At 39.5% G+C, this 19,585-nt stretch overlaps 1 long non-coding RNA gene across 1 annotated transcript; it reads right to left on the minus strand.

The window, feature by feature from the left end:
* Positions 1–3,410: 3,410 nt before the first annotated feature.
* LOC110825020 (uncharacterized) lies at positions 3,411–5,297 on the minus strand. Its single transcript, XR_002541696.2, has 2 exons — positions 5,053–5,297; positions 3,411–3,630 (listed from the first exon to the last, which is right to left on the minus strand). It is a non-coding gene; the product is annotated as an uncharacterized LOC110825020 (long non-coding RNA).
* Between the last annotated feature and the right edge of the window lie 14,288 nt (positions 5,298–19,585).

Below are 19,585 nucleotides of genomic sequence, written 5' to 3' on the forward strand. Positions count from 1 at the left end.
TGAAAAGAAATTAAAAAATTAAAGATTATAAATCAATAAATTTTAATATTCAAAAATAATATTTAATATAAATTATTATTAGATGATTGAAATAACCTACTTAACAACAAACTACACTGTTCAAGAAAGCATTCTATAAAAGCAGCAGTCATGGTTGGATCCCTCATATGAAGCATATAAGCTTTTGTTTCTACATGTGGATCAAGACCAAAATGAGCAATCTCTTCATACGGCTGGTTTCCTAAAATACGAACTTGTGCGTTTGTTACAATTTTTTTAATTGCTTTTGCAACCAGTCAAACTTGTTGAGCCAGATAATCTTCATTTGGGATAGTAGGCAAACGTTTTGATTTTTTTTTTTCTGTAGAAAGATTGTGATTCTTGTTGGGGTGGCAAAGTAGGAGTTCAGGTGTTGGAGCATCATTCACCGGATCCATGCTCTCAAAATTGAAATTGCCACCTAAATTTTGGGTAAGTTGATGGTCAACCTCCTCAATGCTCATTATGTGTTCATTGCCACTCATTTTTCTTTGTCCTTAAGTGGAAAATGTTGACTCATAACTAGTTATTGGTTTTGTCCCTTCTAAACATTTCCAATATTCTGTTGTAATTCTACACACGTTTGTTCTTCAGTTCAACTATTTCGAGTTGAGTCTATGATGAAATAATATGTTAACATTCAAACTGTATAAAATAATGCAAACATGTGATAAACTAGATGATTTACCACTATTAGTTGTTGTCACACATCCTCTTCCGCTTCAAATCTTTCAGTTTCCAGATTCTAGGTAAAACCACTGAATCCATGTTTGAAGATGTTATACCATTTGGCGAATTATCTTTTCAAATTTTTGATGCGGTTGTGAATCCGCTCTTTATCAATGGCCATGTTTGGATATGTTGTAACACCCAATTATTTTTTATTATTTTTATTTTATTTTATTTTTATTTTTTCTATATAAATATAAATATGTGTTAATTGAATTGAATTTAATTCAATTTAATTTAATTTGATTAAATAAAAATAATAGTAATAATAATAATAAAAAGGGTGAAAAAATAATTGAGGAGTTAATTGAAAATAATTTTGGAGAAAATGAGTGAAAATTTAGATTTTGGGAGTATTTTTGAAAGAAAAATCAGAAAATGGGAGTCAAAACGCAATTTAGAAAAGTTACGCCACGTCAGCTGCCCGGTCAGCAGCCCCGACAAATCAGGACGCGCCAGGTGGCAGAAACGCTGACGCGGGAGGCCACGCGGGGGGAGCCACGTGGGCGATCCGCGTGCGCGCGATCGAACGGCTGAGATATGTTCCCGCGCGCACGGACAACCTACATCAAAAACGCACACGGACGGCCCAGATTGCATCGTGCACGGACGGTTAAGATTGAATCGTGCACGGACGGTGCAGATTGAATCGCGATGAACGGTCCAGATTCACTCTCTATTTAATCGCGATCGGACGGTCCAGATTAAAAGTAATGTACGGCCTAAATCAAAAGCGAATAGGTATAAATAACCTCATCTGCACCCAAACCCTAACCCTAGCCGCTAGAGCCCCTCGCCGAAGAAGACAGCCCAGCCGCCAGGGACCCGACCGCCGTCGCACTAGAGCAATTTTTGACCGCCAAATGAGGTAAAAATTCTACCATTTGCTGAGAATTTGATTTCAAACCCACCCATGGCCAAATCAGATTGAAAGATCCTGCTAATTGGCCGGAAAACGCAGCCGAAGCTCAGCGGCGTCGCCGCGGGGTGTTTCGGTTTTAGCATCCGATGAGGCCCTTCCCGATTTCCGTTCGATGTTATTTTTCCACCGTTGTGATTACCGTTTCCTAATCTACAGGTTGACCGGAGCAAAACACCCAACTGCAATGTGAGCTGGAGGAGCCACCGCACCAGAGAGCCCCACTGCCGGTGAGTTTCGATTTTCTACATTTTTTTGGCCCACCGAGGGCCCTAAGTGTGTTTTCTCATAGGAACCGATGCAAGTTTGGCTGAATTCGGCCGAAAACAGCTAACCCGAGGCAGATCGCTGTTGCGGGCGGCGACACTGTCGCCAGAGCACGGAGGAGCCGCCGTGCCGAATTTTCGAAATTGGCCGAGTAGGCCCTAGGACTGATTTTGGGTTATTTGGGACATTTGTAGATACCGTAAGTGTGTTTCAGTTCCCGAAGAAAAATTCATGGAACCTAGGGACCGCCCATAGGCGTAGTGACCATTTAGCTTTTTGACGTCAAATCAAATAAGGACCCCTCACCCTATTTTCTATCATGGAATTAAAGTTTGGATAAATGATAATACTGTATTTTGCACAAATTAAATAGATATGCATAATTAATTACGGATTGCTAATGGAGCTCGAACCGGACATTATTCTCTGTCGATTCTTGTTTGATTTATTTTATAGTCTAAAAGCATGATGGTATCTGGTTTATATATTATATGTTTTAAATGCATGTATTATTGCTTTACTTGACCACTGTTTGATTTTGGGATTTAAGATATGATTGCATTGTCGGATACATGTTTACTTGTTTATGTATTTCTGTTTGATTTGGTGACAGAGACTAAGGACAAACAGGAATGAGATGTGATATGATAAATGAATAAGGTGACAGCCTCACTAGATATCTTGGGAGATGGTAGACGGACTAGGTTCATAGGGAACCCTACCGTGAACATTGTCTCATACTGGACGGAGAATGGAGACTTGGTCATTTAGTGCTCATGTCAGACGGGATATAGAGACTTGATCATTTAGTGCTTATGTCGGACGGGGTATGAGGACAGCCCGCTTCACCCTCATACCGGACGAAATATTGAGATTTAATGTCTTGACACTCATACCGGACGGGGTATGGGGACAACCCTGTAATTAAGATTGTTAAGGGGAATGGTTCACGTGTAGCGGGGACACCCCTATGGATCCCCATAAATACTAGTAGGCTGGTGAAAACGAGAAACGGTGATAATCAGTTATTGTTAATGAATACGGAGTTATGATATGTTTTATATTACTGATATTGTATGAAATTATGATCTGTTTTATGGTAAGTGAACTATAAATATTTTTATTTATGATAAACGAATTTATTTAAATCTACTGCTCCATTGGTTGTTTTGATTTTCTACCAACCTTTACTTCCGTGACGGTGATATACTGTGATGTCCTTACTAGGTTAATGTAGCTCATTCCTTATTTAACAATTTCATATCAAGAATACCTGGTTCCCGAACCCGATCTACAAGAAGACTACGAGTAAATGCTAGATGTTTTATAGTTTCCTTAATTTTTCTCATTTCTCGTATTTCTTTCAGAGAACTTATTCCCTAATGTTGTTTAGTACTTTTAAGTTATTGTGTAAGGAATGTTAACCTTAATCTTTTATTTCGCTTCTGCACTCAGATTATTATATATATATATTTTTTTAATTTAAAAGGTCGTTACATATGCATTCGTCAGTTTATCACAATGTAATCAATAGCTTGTGTGATGAATGTCCCACTAGATCTACGGTCCAACACATGTTGATCATAAAAGGCATATACTAACACATCATCCATAAAAAATATCCAATGGACAGAGTTGCTCCCTCCATCTGCAGATCTGTTTCTCCTTGCCATTTTCTAAAACACACAGTAAAACATTAACATATATAATCACATATCATACAACACCAACATATATAATCATATAATTATATAGTCCTATACCATTCAACACAAACAAATATAACCAACAGATATAATCATATACCATACAAAGTCCAAATTATATTGTTCAATTAAAACTTTAAAATATCTCACAAGTCATAAACCATATAAATGTCATAAACAACACAATTAGTTCAAAATGTAATCAAGCATTTTAAGCAGCCCACTTATCAGCTGCTATATGATCTCTAATAGTTTCCCCCCTTCTTGTTTTCTTAATACTATCCCTAATGTTATATTGATTTGGTTCATCATGATAAACGTGCTGAAGTTCTTTATCAATCTCTACAAGAAGTTCATCATTTGGATCCTCTCCCCGTAAGTAGTTGTGCAAAATGCAACAAGCAAATATAATGTGATTAAGAGTCTTGAGACGATAATGAAGTTCAGTAGAGCTTGAAATAATTAAAAACTGTCTCTTAAAAACTTCAAAAGCACATTCAATCGCATTATGTAAAGAAGTACAACGAAGATTAAATAGTTCACGAAACATTGCAAGGTGGATTCCTTGAGTATTCACTCAAATGGTATCGTTCTCCCTTATATGGAACTAATGAGCAGAAACTTCTGCAGCTATATCAAAGAAATATGCAGCCAAAGAAAGCGAAATCCATTTTCACTTCCTGTTGCAATTGATGTTATGCTTCAAATTGATAAGAGGAATGAAATATCTTCACTAAAAAAAGATTACGATTTTTTTTTTTCTTTTTAGAAGTCAAATGGAAGTTACTTGATGCCAGAGAGAAGAAAATAGGGCTGACTACTCTTTTTGTTGTTTGCTTTTGAAAAGAGACCGACTAAATTATAAAATGGATCTCTACATTTTTAATAAAAGTCCAAACACATAAAAAAAAAAAAACAAAGTTAAAACAGCATTTGAGAGGAACAATAGCAGGAGAAAGAAAAACAACGAATTTCATCAATTAGAGAGGAACAATAGCAAAGACTTTTGAATTTCACAGATTATAAAACTATGATCTGTGAAAAAAAAGTCCAAACACAAAAAAAAAAAAAAAAAAAACAAAGCTAAAGCAGCATATGAGAGGAACAATAGCAGAAAAAAACAACATATTCTATCTATTAGAGAGAAACAATAGCAGAAAGTCTTGAATTTCACATATTCAATCTAATAATATGTGAAAATGGATCTTTACATTTTTTTTAAAAAAAAATAAAGTCAAAGCAGCATATAGACGAACAATAGTAGAAAAAAAAACAAAATTTCATCTATTAGAGAGGAACAATAGCAGAAACTTTTGAATTTTACAGATTATAAACAGAAGCAGATGAAAAAATCAAAGAAAATCATTACCCACCACAAAAATCAGTACATACCTTTATTGATGTTGTGTTTGGTGAAGCAAGTTAATATCGGTGAAGACTCTCGCAACAAGCAGAAGCATAATATCAAAGCGAAAGAAGTAGAAGCAGATAAGAAGAGGAGAAGCAAGCTGCGATGAAGAAAGAATAAGCAGGTCTGGATAGAAGAAAAACAAAATTTGGGTTTATAGGCAAAATAGAAATTAATAAATAATTATAAGGGTAAAACGGAAAGAAAAATATTCAAGCATTAAAAATTATCGAATTGATGGCTTGAAAAAATTAAAAAATAAAAAAAAAATAATAATATACAGCTAAATATGACTCAACCAACCATACTATTTTTTTTTAGTTAGAAATGATCCAAATAAAATAAACTCACATTAACTATTCATAATTCAAATACAACACAAAGTGTCCTTGACAGAGAGGGAATTGACCTTAGTATTTTAAGACCTTTTAAATATTTTCAGAATTTTAATTTCTTCAATTTTTTTTTTCTAAAATAACAATGTTTACTACCTGTGCGCACGATTGCTTAACCAAACAATTCTATCAGTGATAAGAAAGATATAACGAGAAGAGAAGCTTTAAGGACTTATAATTAAAGATATGTTAATGCTATATGATATTTTATATCATTCATTTCTTTGATAAATAAATTAAAATAAGGTAAAAAAATCTCTTCTAAAATAATAAAAAGTGGATTTATAGAAATTAAATGTGAAATTGACTGCAATTTGTTATAAATTTTATCAAATTTGATATGCATATTCAATTTGTTATAAACTCAAATTTCTTCTCATCTAAAACAATTTGGATTATCATTTAATTATATCAACCTTAAATTTGCAAACAAATTTTTCAATATTTTTAAATTTATTCAACACGTAATTTGATATAAGTTTGTAAACAAAATATACCAAATTTATAAATGCATTCCAAACAGATTTAACGGTGGTTGATTGATGGCCACACCACCATTAGTTTTCTACTTCTCAAAATGTACTTGATTGTTAAGATCGTCCTAATCACTAAATAAAAAACAAATTGAAACTTGTTTGATATATAAAAATATTTTACAGTTTTTATTTTGTATGTTTCTAACTTAAAATTTGTACAAATTATCCAACAATAAAAAATAGTAAAAATAACAACAAAACTAAAATAGTTTTCAAAATATTATTTTTATTATTTTATAAAAATTTATTTTTATCATTTTAATTATTTAAAAAGTACACAATTTTTACACACTTTTTATGGATAAAGAAATAAGTAAAGAGATTTGAATTTAAAGATTGAAAAAATTAAACAAAAATGAGTTTAAATATTTTTATGTTTGAAAAAGATTATGACTTGTTTTCTCCAACAACTATGGAAGTTCAAATTAGGGAAAGAATAAATGTATTACAACCTAACACCATACAATTTAATTAGTAAAAAAATTTCAAGTTGTCATTGTCCCAAAAACAAGTGAAAATTTGCAGCTTGACACGTTTTCTCTCCGTCATCTGCCGATTGGCACGTTCATGTTCATGTTCATGTTCTCTTTTCTTCATTCTTTTTTTTTTCTCTTTTGCTCCTCTTCTAGTGGTTGGAGCCCGCACCCTGTCATTGAGTAACAAGTCTGCTGGATACCGTGGAGGGGTTTGCACTTTTCTTTCTATTATGGAGGCAGAGGACAGGGGCTGGGATATTAGCAGTATCAGAGGCACTCCACAAGATGATTACGAGTTATGATTGGTTGGATGCTACCTGACGGAAGCGATTGTTAAGTTTGACCCGATGAAAAACACCCTTGTGGACGTATGAAGACCGCTCGGCGAAGTAAGTATACAAGATTAGGGATTAGGGCGTTGTCTATTTTATTTTTTTCATGAAGTGGACATCAAAAGAGTCATCAATGGCGGGCCTTGGATGTTTAACAACCACCTCTTGGTGCTGCAAAGAATGTCAAAAATTAATTTATAAATTAGAATATAATTAATTAGTTTGTTAGTAGTTGAACTTTATAAATTAGAATTTTTATATATCATTTAGTTTGGTAGTAATTGTAGGTCATAAATTAGATTTATTGTGTTTGTTGGTAGTTATAATTAATTCTAGTAGTTTTAATAGTATCTATAAATAGGTATGTACTTGAAGCTTTTTGTAAGAACCATAATAGAAAATCTTGAGTCTTCTCATTAGTCTCTCTAAGCTCTTTCTCCTATCTCCAACAAAGTGATATCAAAGTTAGGTTTCTTGTTAAAATTCTAGAGATGGTTAGCAATAATCTATTTTTTTTCTAATTTTCTCGTCCTACAAAAGAAAACTATGAGAGTTTGTGTTTTTGTATGAAAGTCATACTTGGCTCATAAGATGTGTGGGATATTGTAGAAAGAAGCTTTACTCCACCCGAAGATGAAGGATCCTTAACTCAAAATGAGAATGATGCTTTTGCAAGAACAAAGAAGAAAGATCAACAAGCTCTTGCACTCATGTAACGGGGGCTCAACCTGCGCTAGCGGAGGAGGTCCGGGTAACTCCCTTCTCTCCTCTTGCCTTCGCTGGGCAGCTACGAGAGCTTCCACCATCTCATATAATCTGTCCAAATCCTCCCGAAGTGAATTATCTTGGGCCGCTCGGTTTAGTGGGGGCCTTCCTCTCCTCATTTCTGTGTACCTGCATTTACAAGGAATGGTTGAGTAACGACCCATCGGTGAGTATTTTTTTTTTAAAAGACTATAGTGTAAGGGATGGGTCCGAGGAAACCTGGCTCTGATACCAACTGTAACAGCCCCGGAAATATTAAAAAGAAATGAGTATTTAAATATATCAAATGCGGAAGCGAGATCAAAATTTCAGTTAACATCCCTTACACGAAAGACCAGAAACGTACTTAAAATATAAAAGGTTAAACTAACTAAGAAAGAAAACTCGAAAATAAACTATGCGTATGACTACAGAGTCTCTAGGCATCTCCTTCGTCGTCCTCCTGCGGAACGGGCTCGGGAACCATGTCTTCCTGATCTGAAATGGTTAATTAAGGAGTGAGCTACACTAGCCCAGTAAGAACATCACGGTATCTCACCGTCACGGAGATAAAGGTGGGTAGAAAAACACAAAAAGACCAATGGAGCATAATTTACAACAAAACCTTTTATCAATAATAAAACTTTTACCATCCACTTACCTTGGTAGAATTTATGAAAACAATATGGGAAAAACAATAACATTATCATAATCATTGAATAATCTAAGCTGTAAAACATAACACTTATCACGCCTCTTGTAATTCAATCATTGTACAACATATCTTTTTCTCATTTACCAGCCTACTAGTATCCGTGGGGGTCCATAGGGGTTCCGCTACCCGTTAACCTTTAACATTCATAATCAGTTTCCAGGACCGTCCCCATACCCCGTCCGGTATGGGCGCCAAAACCATAAACCTCAATACCCCGTCCGGTATGAGGGTGAAACGGGCCGTCCCCATACCCCGTCCGGTATGGGCGCCAAAACCATAAGATCTCCATACCCCGTCCGGCATGTGAGACCACAATCCCGGTAGGGTTCCCTACGGACCCGGTCCGTCCACCATCTCCCAGGATATCTAGTCAGGCTGACCCCATCATACAATTATCAGTCTATACAATGTTTCATTTCCCTTTTTCCTCAATAAGCATCATCAATTCACATTTAAACAAGCAAATCGTAATTCATGCCAAACAGACAACATACAGTATCAGTTTTTCAGTCATTCAACCCATGATTAATAAAAACGTAGTATATGCACACAAATCTGTAAAATGAACACATCAAACCCCATAATGCATTTAAAGCTGTAAAACAGGCCAAATAACAGTAAATCATCAATCACACTAGACTCGGGCTCCATTAGCAACCTTAAGCAATTTCACGCATGCGTTAATTCAAGAAATACCGTTTTATCATTTTGAACTTTAATACCGTGATAGGAAATAGGGTGAGGGGTCCTTACTTGTTTTCGAGATCCGAATACGATTCACAGTGCGCCTGCAGGCCGTCCCTAATTTTCCCTGAATTTTTCCCGGGGAACTGAAACACACTAACAGTACCTGCACGTGTTCCAAAAAAAATCCAAATTAGGCCCAGGGCCCCTTTCGGACCAAATCGCAACTCCGGCACGGCGGCTCCGCCGTGCTCCGGCGACAGCGCCGCCGCTGGCGGCGGCGAGTCGCCTCGGGTTGACTGTTTTCGGCCGAATTCGGCCACACTCGCATTGGTCCTTGTCAGAAAACAACCCTAGGGCCCTCGGGGGGCCAAAAAATCACGGAAAAACGGAGCTTACCGGCGGCGGCGCTCTCGGGTGCACGGCTCTCCGGCGAGGTTCGTGTTTTGGTGATTCGGCTCCGGTCAACCTGTAGAGAAAAGAATGGTGATCACGGTGATATAAAAATTGCATCGAACGGAGGCCGGGAAGGGCCTCATCGGAGGCAAAAACCGAGAGGGGGCGTGGCGGCGCCGCTGGGCTTCGGCCGCGTATTCCGGCCGTTTGGCCAGGATTTCGGCCTCGATTTGGCCATAGGAGGAATCAGCGGGGAAAAACGAGTCGGGGGTATGAAATTTACCTCAATCGGCGGTCGGAAATTTCCCCGGTGCGGCGGCGAGTGGCGGCGGTCGGCCTCTGGTTCGTCTTCTCCGGCGAGCGGCTGGCGGCTAGGGTTTTTGGTCTGGTGTGGAGGTTCTATTTATAACCCCTTGCCTTTTGATCACAGCCGTTCATTTCGTTTTAATCTGGGCTATTCGTTTTTGATTGAATCTGGGCCGTCCGTGCGTTTGAATCTGGGCCGTCCGATCGCGTGATTGATCTGGGCCGTCGGATCGCACCCACGCGGATCGCCAACGTGGCTCCTTTCGGAGTGACGCGATCTTGCCACGTGGCAGGCCCTGGTTGGCCGGGACTGCTGACGTGGCTGCTGACGCGGCTGCTGACGTGGCTGCTGACGTGGCCCCCCCCCCCTTTTTTTTTTTTTTTTTTTTTTTTTTTCCTCCTCCTTTCCGGGTGCTACAACTCTCCCCCCCATAAAGAAATTTGGTCCCCAAATTTGCCTCATTACTCTTGATCAAACAGATGAGGATATTGGGCCCTAAATTCTGATTCCAGCTCCCAAGTCGCCTCCCTAGGCGTGTGGTTCTGCCACAAGACTTTTACAAATGATATTTCCCGGTTACGGAGTATTCTGCTTTCTCGGTCCGTGATACTGACCGGTACTTCTTCATAAGACAAGTCCTCTCGGAGTGAAAGCGGTTCATGAGCCACGACATGAGAAGGGTCCGGATTGTACTTGCGCAGCATAGATACATGAAACACATTGTGAACCCGGGAGAGCTCAGGGGGCAGTGCAAGTCTGTAGGCAGTGGTACCAATCTTGTCTAAGATTTCAAAGGGTCCAATGTATCTGGGGTTTAATTTTCCCCTTCTGCCGAACCTACTAATTCCCTTGAAGGGGGTGACTTTAAGAAACACCCGGTCACCTTTCTCAAAGGCCAGGTCTCTCATCCGGGTATCAGCATAGCTCTTTTGCCTACTCTGAGCCGTCTGGATGTTCTTCTTGATCTTAACTATCTTGGACGTGGTTTCTTCCACCAAATCCGGGCCAAACAATCTTCTATCGCCCACTTCCTCCCAACAAATCGGTGACCTGCACGGACGACCGTATAGCGCCTCGTATGGGGCCATGCCGATGCTTGCTTGGTAACTGTTGTTGTAGGCAAACTCTATCAGGGGTAGATGGTCGTCCCAATGGCCTCCGGAGTCAAGGACACAAGCTCGGAGCATATCCTCCAGCGTACGGATTGTCCTCTCTGATTGTCCATCGGTTTGGGGGTGGAAGGCAGTACTAAGGGACAACTTTGTTCCCATAGCTTGCTGGAAACTATTCCAGAATCGAGAAGTGAATCTGGGATCCCTGTCGGACACCACTGTTACTGGGACCCCATGCAGTCTGACTATTTCCCGGACATACATTCTTGCCAACTTGTCCAACGAATCAGTCATTCTGATGGCCAGGAAGTGGGAAGACTTAGTGAGTCGATCAACAATTACCCATATGGCATCGTGTCCCGATCGTGCCTTGGGTAGTCCCGATACGAAGTCCATGGTGATGTGTTCCCACTTCCATTCTGGAATCGGTAAAGGCTGAAGCAACCCCCCTGGGCGTTGATGTTCTGCCTTGACCTGCTGACATACCAAGCACTTAGATACAAAGTCGGCTATATCTCTCTTCATCCCATTCCACCAGAATCGGGGTCGCATAGTTTGGTACATTTTTGTACTTCCTGGATGCATGGCGAACCTTGAACTATGGGACTCTGTCATGATGTCTCTTTTTAATTCATTGTCGTCTGGGACACACATTCTGTCCTTGAAACGAATCAATCCGTCGGCAGAGATCTGAAATTCTGAGTTCACTCCTTGTTCTGCATCCTTCTTGCGGTTTACTAGGGCGGGGTCGACTGACTGAGCTTCCTTTATTCTTTGGATTAACTCGGGTTGGACTGCTAGGTGGCTCAAACATGTGGCCCTCTTCAGATCTTGCAGTCGAACCTGCTGCGTAGCCCCAATGGACCTGCATTCCGAAACCATCAGATGGGCTAGGGTGCCTGCACTCTTCCTACTGAGGGCATCGGCTACTACGTTGCCCTTACCTGGATGGTATAGGATGTCACAATCATAGTCCTTGAGGAGTTCCATCCACCTTCTCTGACGCATGTTGAGATCCTTCTGAGTGAAGATGTGCTTCAAACTCTTATGATCGGTGTAGATCTGAAAGGTCTCTCCATACAAATAATGGCGCCAGATTTTCAAGGCGTGTATGATTGCGGCAAGCTCCAAGTCATGGGTAGGATAGTTCTTCTCATGATTCTTTAGCTGTCTAGACCCATATGCTATAACCTTTCCATGCTGCATCAGGACACAACCCAGGCCCAGATAGGAGGCATCACTATAAACTGTATACCCTCCTGATCCGCTCGGTAGAGCCAGCACGGGTGCAGTAGTCAGTCGCTTCTTCAATTCTGAAAAACTCCTTTCGCAGTTCTCATTCCAATCAAACTTTGCATTCTTCTTTGTAAGTCGGGTTAGAGGGGCCGCTAGACTGGAGAACCCTTCGACAAACTGGCGGTAATAACCCGCCATCCCTAGGAAACTGCGAATTTCCTTAACTGTTGTCAGCCTTTTCCAACCAAGTACCGCTTCAACCTTTTCGGGGTTCACCGACACCCCTTCCTTCGATATAACATGTCCTAGGAAGGCGGTTTGCTCGAGCCAAAATCCACACTTGCTCAACTTTGCATACAACTTCTTTTCCCTGAGTACCTGGAGGACTTGGGTAAGATGATGAGCATGTTCTTCTCTACTTTTTGAGTAGACTAAGATATCATCGATGAACACGATGACAAATTTATCCAGAAACTCTCTGAAGATTCTGTTCATTAGATCCATAAAGATGGCCGGGGCGTTGGTTAGCCCAAACGGCATAACCAGGAACTCATAGTGTCCGTACCTGGTTCGGAATGCCGTCTTGGGGAAAAAAAAAAAAAAAAAAAAGGGGGGGGGGGCCACGTCAGCAGCCACGTCAGCAGCCGCGTCAGCAGCCACGTCAGCAGTCCCCGCCAACCAGGGCCTGCCACGTGGCAAGATCGCGTCACTCCGAAAGGAGCCACGTTGGCGATCCGCGTGGGTGCGATCCGACGGCCCAGATCAATCACGCGATCGGACGGCCCAGATTCAAACGCACGGACGGCCCAGATTCAATCAAAAACGAACGGCCCAGATTAAAACGAAATGAACGGCTGTGATCAAAAGGCAAGGGGTTATAAATAGAACCTCCACACCAGACCAAAAACCCTAGCCGCCAGCCGCTCGCCGGAGAAGACGAACCAGAGGCCGACCGCCGCCACCCGCCGCCACTCGCCGCCGCACCGGGGAAATTTCCGACCGCCGATTGAGGTAAATTTCATACCCCCGACTCGTTTTTCCCCGCTGATTCCTCCTATGGCCAAATCGAGGCCGAAATCCCGGCCAAACGGCCGGAATACGCGGCCGAAGCCCAGCGGCGCCGCCGCGCCCCCTCTCGGTTTTTGCCTCCGACGAGGCCCTTCCCGGCCTCCGTTCGATGCAATTTTTATATCACCGTGATCACCATTCTTTTCTCTACAGGTTGACCGGAGCCGAATCACCAAAACACGAACCTCGCCGGAGAGCCGCTGCACCCGAGAGCGCCGCCGCCGGTAAGCTCCGTTTTTCCGTGATTTTTTGGCCCCCCGAGGGCCCTAGGGTTGTTTTCTGACAAGGACCAATGCGAGTGTGGCCGAATTCGGCCGAAAACGGCCGAAAACAGTCAACCCGAGGCGACTCGCCGCCGCCAGCGGCGGCGCCGTCGCCGGAGCACGGCGGAGCCGCCGTGCCGGAGTTGCGATTTGGTCCGAAAGGGGCCCTGGGCCTAATTTGGATTTTTTTGGAACACGTGCAGGTACTGTTAGTGTGTTTCAGTTCCCCGGGAAAAATTCAGGGAAAATTAGGGACGGCCTGCAGGCGCACTGTGAATCGTATTCGGATCTCGAAAACAAGTAAGGACCCCTCACCCTATTTCCTATCACGGTATTAAAGTTCAAAATGATAAAACGGTATTTCTTGAATTAACGCATGTGTGAAATTGCTTAAGGTTGCTAATGGAGCCCGAGTCTAGTGTGATTGGTGATTTACTGTTATTTGGCCTGTTTACAGCTTTAAATGCAAAATGAGGTTTGATGTGTTCATTTTACAGATTTGTGTGCATATACTACGTTTTTATTAATCATGGGTTGAATGACTGAAAAACTGATACTGTATGTTGTCTGTTTGGCATGAATTACTGTTTGCTTGTTTGTATGTTAATTGATGATGCTGATTGAGGAAAAGGAAAATGAAAGATTGTGTAGACTGATAATTGTATTATGGGGGTCAGCCTGACTAGATATCCTGGGAGATGGTGGACGGACCGGGTCCGTAGGGAACCCTACCGGGATTGTGGTCTCTTATGCCGGACGGGGTATGGAGATCTTATGGTTTTGGCGCCCATACCGGACGGGGTATGGGGACGGCCCGTTTCACCCTCATACCGGACGGGGTATTGAGGTTTATGGTTTTGGCGCCCATACCGGACGGGGTATGGGGACGGCCCGTTTCACCCTCATACCGGACGGGGTATTGAGGTTTATGGTTTTGGCGCCCATACCGGACGGGGTATGGGGACGGCCCTGGAAACTGATTATGAATGTTAAAGGTTAACGGGTAGCGGAACCCCTATGGACCCCCACGGATACTAGTAGGCTGGTAAATGAGAAAAAGATATGTTGTACAATGATTGAATTACAAGAGGCGTGATAAGTGTTATGTTTTACAGCTTAGATTATTCAATGATTATGATAATGTTATTGTTTTTTCCCATATTGTTTTCATAAATTCCACCAAGGTAAGTGGATGGTAAAGGTTTTCATATTAATAAACGAGTTTGTTGTAAATTATGCTCCATTGGTCTTTTTGTGTTTTTCTACCCACCTTTATCTCCGTGACGATGAGATATCGTGATGTTCTTACTGGGCTAGTGTAGCTCACTCCTTAATTAACCATTTCAGATCAGGAAGACATGGTTCCCGAGCCCGCTCCGCAGGAGGACGACGAAGGAGATGCCTAGAGACTCTGTAGTCATACGCATAGTTTATTTTCGAGTTTTCTTTCTTAGTTAGTTTAACCTTTTATATTTTAAGTACGTTTCTGGTCTTTCGTGTAAGGGATGTTAACTGAAATTTTGATCTCGCTTCCGCATTTGATATATTTAAATACTCATTTCTTTTTAATATTTCTGGGGCCGTTACAACTCATCTATCAAGGTTTGGACGAATCTATATTTCTAAAAGTGGTCGATACTACCAACGCAAAGCAAACTTGAGAGATTTTGAAGAATTCCCTCCAAGGAGTTGATAAGGTGAAGAATGTACGACTCCAAACTTTACGAGGCTAGTTTGAAGCTTTGCAAATGAAGGATGTTGAATCCATTTCATATTTTTGCTCAAAGGTAAAGTCTATAGTAAGCCAAATGAGGAGATATGGTGAAATGATGGAAAATGTTCCTGTGGTGCAGAAAATTCTTTGATCTTTGCCATCAAAATTCAACTATATGGTTTATGTCATTGAAGAATCAAAAGATCTAGACATTTTGATATTTGAACAATTAGAGGAATCTCTACAAGCTCATGAAGAAAAAGTAAAGAGAAGACAAGAAGAGCCTTTAGAACAAGTTCTCAAATCAAAGGCATCTTTAAATGATGGTGGAAAGTAAAGAGGATGAGGAACAGGTAGAGGTCGTGGTCATGGTCGTGGTCAAGCATTTAAAAGAAATGAAACTCAAGATTATGTCGATAATGAAGACAAAAGTCAACCATCAAATAGAGGTCGTGGAAGAGGAAGATGTAACTATATAAATTATAATAAATCAAATATTGAATATTACAATTGTCATAAATATGGACATTATGCTTGAGAATGTCATAACACTTTAAACAAGAATGAGGAACAAGCCAACTTTGTCAATGATAAACAAGATGAGAAAGAAATAACTTTGTTGCTTGCATGTAAAGAGGGAGATAGTGATACACATAATTCATGGTACTTGGATAATGGAGCAAGTAATCACATGTGCTGCAATAAAGAAAAATTTGTGGAGCTTGATGAGAAGATGAATAGTAATGTTTCTTTTGGACTCTTTAAAAGTTCAAATTCAAGGGAAAAGTACAATTCTAATCTCTTCAAAAAATGGTAAGCATGTACTTATTATTAATGTTTACTATGTGCCAAAGTTAACAAGTAATATTTTGAGTTTGGGCCAACTTCTTTAAAATGGATATGCATGAAAGATTAGTCTTTGACTTAGATATCAAAGTGCTAATTTGATTTCTAAGGTGCACATGTCAAAGAATAAAATGTTTATCTTGAACCTCAAAACTATTGAAGCAAGATGTTTGAAGGCTAATATGGAAGATAAAGGTTGACATATGAGATTTGACCATTTGAACTTTAGCGCACTTAAGGCGATAGGAGAAGAAAAAATGGTAAAAGGGATGCCATTAATCAACCATCCTAATCAATTATATAAAGCATGTCTAATTGAAAAGCATTCAAGAAGGAGTTTCTCAAAAGAAGCTACTACAAGAGCAACCAAGCTACTTCAACTTATGCATGCCGATGTATGTGGGCCAATCAATCCACTTTCATTTGGTAAAAATAAATAATTTCTACTATTTATTGATGACTTTAGTAGGAAGACTTGGGTATATTTTTTAAAGCAAAAATCAAATACTTTTGTTGCTTTTAAAATTTTTATAGAAAAATATTGTAGTTGTGAAATAAAGTCTTTGAGAACAGATAGAGGAGTTGAATTTACTTCCAAAGAATTCTATGATTTCTGTGAATATAATAGAATTTGTCGCCCTTTAACAGTTCCAAGATCACCACAATAAAATGGAGTTGTAGAAAGAAAGAACAGAACTATTCTTAATAAAGCTAGAAGCATGTTGAAAGCAAAAAACATACCCAAAGAATTTTGGGCCAAAGTAATTTCTTGTGCAGTGTATTTATCTAATAGATCTCCAACATCAAGTTTGAAAGACATGACTCCCTAAGAAGCATGAAGTATAATGAAACCTAATGTCAACCATTTGTGAGTTTTTGAAAGTATTGGATATGCTCATGTTCCACAACAAGAGAGATCTAAGCTCGATGATCGAAGTGTCAAACATATTTTTATTGGGTATAATGCAAACTCAAATGCTATAAATTCTATAATCCAATCAATGGCAAGATTATGGTAAATAGATATGTTGAATTTAATGAAAAAACAATTTGGAATTTGGATAAGAAAGAAGAAAATGCTTATGATTTCTTTCCATACTTTGAAGAGAAAAACCAAGAGACCATGGTACCTTTGCAAGAGACAACTCCACCTCATTCTCCAACTCATGTTGCATCACCCATTTCTCAAGAAAGTTCAAGTGAAAGGTCACGAAAGTTGAAGAACATTCGAGATCTTTGTGATGAAAATGAGGAGTCACTAATTTTGATAATAATGATTTGTTTTGTCTTTTTTTTGATAGTGAACTAATGAATTTGATGAAGCCGTCAAAGATGCAAGATGGAAACAAGCCATGGAAGAAGAGATCAAATCCATACAAAATAATAACATATGGGAGCTATCCACTCTTCCTAAGGGACATAAAGCTATTAGCGTCAAATGGGTCTATAAAGCTAAAAAAAATTCTCAAGGAATGTAAAAAGGTACAAAGTAAGACTTGTGGCTAAATGATACAAGTAAAAACATGGGATTGATTATGATGAGGTTTTTGCACCAGTTGCTCGCATGGAGACTATTCGCTTGCTCTTAACTATTTCAACTCAAATGAAATGGAAAATTTTTCAACTTAATGTAAAATCGGCATTTCTCAGTGGTTATCTTAATGAAGAGGTTTATGTAGAACAACCATTGGGGTTCGTTGTTGAAGGGCATGAAGATAAAGTGTTGAAATTGAGGAAAGCTTTGTATGGGCTAAAGCAAATGCTAAGAGCATGGAATAGTCATATAAACAAGTATTTTGAAGATAATAGATTTGTTTGTTGCCTTCACGAATATGACCTGTATGTGAAGTATCATCTTAATGGTGATATTCTATTTGTATGTTTATATGTGGATGATCTCATTCACGAGCAAAAATCCAAGTTTGTTTGAAGAATTCAAGAAAAACATGTTACTTGAATTTGAAATGACAGATATTGGGCTCATATCTTATTATTTGGGCATTGAGATGAAGCAAATGGAAGATAGTATTTTTATTTCTCAAGAAGGCTATGCAAGAAAAGTCTTAGAGAAATTCAAAATGCTTAATTACAATCCTGTGAACATGCCTATGGAATATGGAGTCAAGTTATCAAAATTTGATAATGGGAAAAAAGTAGTTTCCACTCTTTTTCTTGAATGCGTGGTTTATTTATGGATGAAGAAGTTGATCTTATTTTGAGCATTCCATTGAGCCTCAACAACAGAAAAGACAAAAATATATATATAGAGTTTCTCAGATAACGAACAATACATAGTTAAGTATGTCTACCAGCATCTAGTAGGTAACGGTAGAGAACATTCACAGGACCCCTATTCAGTCTGAAAATTTGTATAGAAAGCGTAGGTACCACCAAAAGTGAAAAACTTTGGATGAACACTCATGAACAATCTGCTGACAATTAAAGTGAGGCTCCAGGAGAAGGGAGTGGACATAGGGTCTGAGTGTATTAGATGTGACAAAGAGGAATCGGTTGCTCACGTGTTCTGGGAGTGCGATAAAGCTTGGGGTTGTTGGCAAATCCTGGGATGCCAAATATTAGCGTCGATCACGAGTAATTTAAAGAATGGATTAAGCAATATTTTATGGTCCAACTGCCGAAATCAGTTGAGGAGTGTCTATGTTTGTTGTGGTGGCTTTGGTAGGAACATAATGAGGTCATATGGATAACAAAACCTATGTCGATCATATCTCTGTGTTCGTCTCTGGTAAGTACCTGCAGGAGTGGAAACTAACTCAAGAAGCCCGGAGAAGGGGGTAGGAGACACCACAACAGACAGTTATTAATGCCCCAAACTGGCTACCACCTCCAACCAGGCTATGAAAATGTACTGTGGATGAGACTATTTCTCATGAAAAAATTGAGGCTGGTTTTGGCGCCATTATTAGGGACTCAAGAAGTGTTGTTATGTATATCTTCTCCGAGCGGATACCTAACTATAAATTGGCATACTTGACAAAGCTGCGTGGATGCTAGTCATCTTTATAATTCATATGCGTTCATTTCACTGATCCTGGCATTGTCGAAATAAATGTACATAATGTAATGACGTGTCTCAAACGCGATCTTCTCTCTTGGGCGATCTCCTCATATCTCATGTATATATCCTGCATATATATTGTATCTATCTTAGCCTTAATTTCCGAACACTAAGTAAGGAAAATTATGATTTTTCCATGTAAACTTACTCGCCTATATATTAGGCAATCATGTTTAATAGAAAACTCAACTCTTCTTCATAAAACCTTACTGCAAACTTTACATGGTATCAGAGTGTTTGTAAATACCTTTTCCGTCAACAACTCTCTCTGTTCTCAAAATCGTGTCCTCTGTTTTTTTTTTGCATAAACTTCCAAGCAAACAGCATCAATTCCCATGTCATCTGGCAGCGAAACTTCCAGCAAAAGGTATGTTGTTACTGATCCAACTTCACCATATTACTTACCACCTTCGGCTCTTCTAGGTATCTCTCTCACGTCAATAAAATTAAAAGGAAACAATTATGCCACTTGGAAACAGACAACACTTATGGCATTAAAATCACAAAATAAACTCGGCTTTATTGATGAATCAATCACAAAGTTGGATTTTTCATCTCTGGACTATAAAGCCTGGGAAGTCATCAACTCAATGCTCTGTTCATGGATGTCGAAC

Source organism: Carica papaya, chromosome 6 (assembly GCF_054855325.1).
Source record: "Carica papaya isolate Zhongbai chromosome 6, ASM5485532v1, whole genome shotgun sequence".
In the NCBI taxonomy this organism is placed as follows: Eukaryota; Viridiplantae; Streptophyta; class Magnoliopsida; order Brassicales; family Caricaceae; genus Carica; species Carica papaya.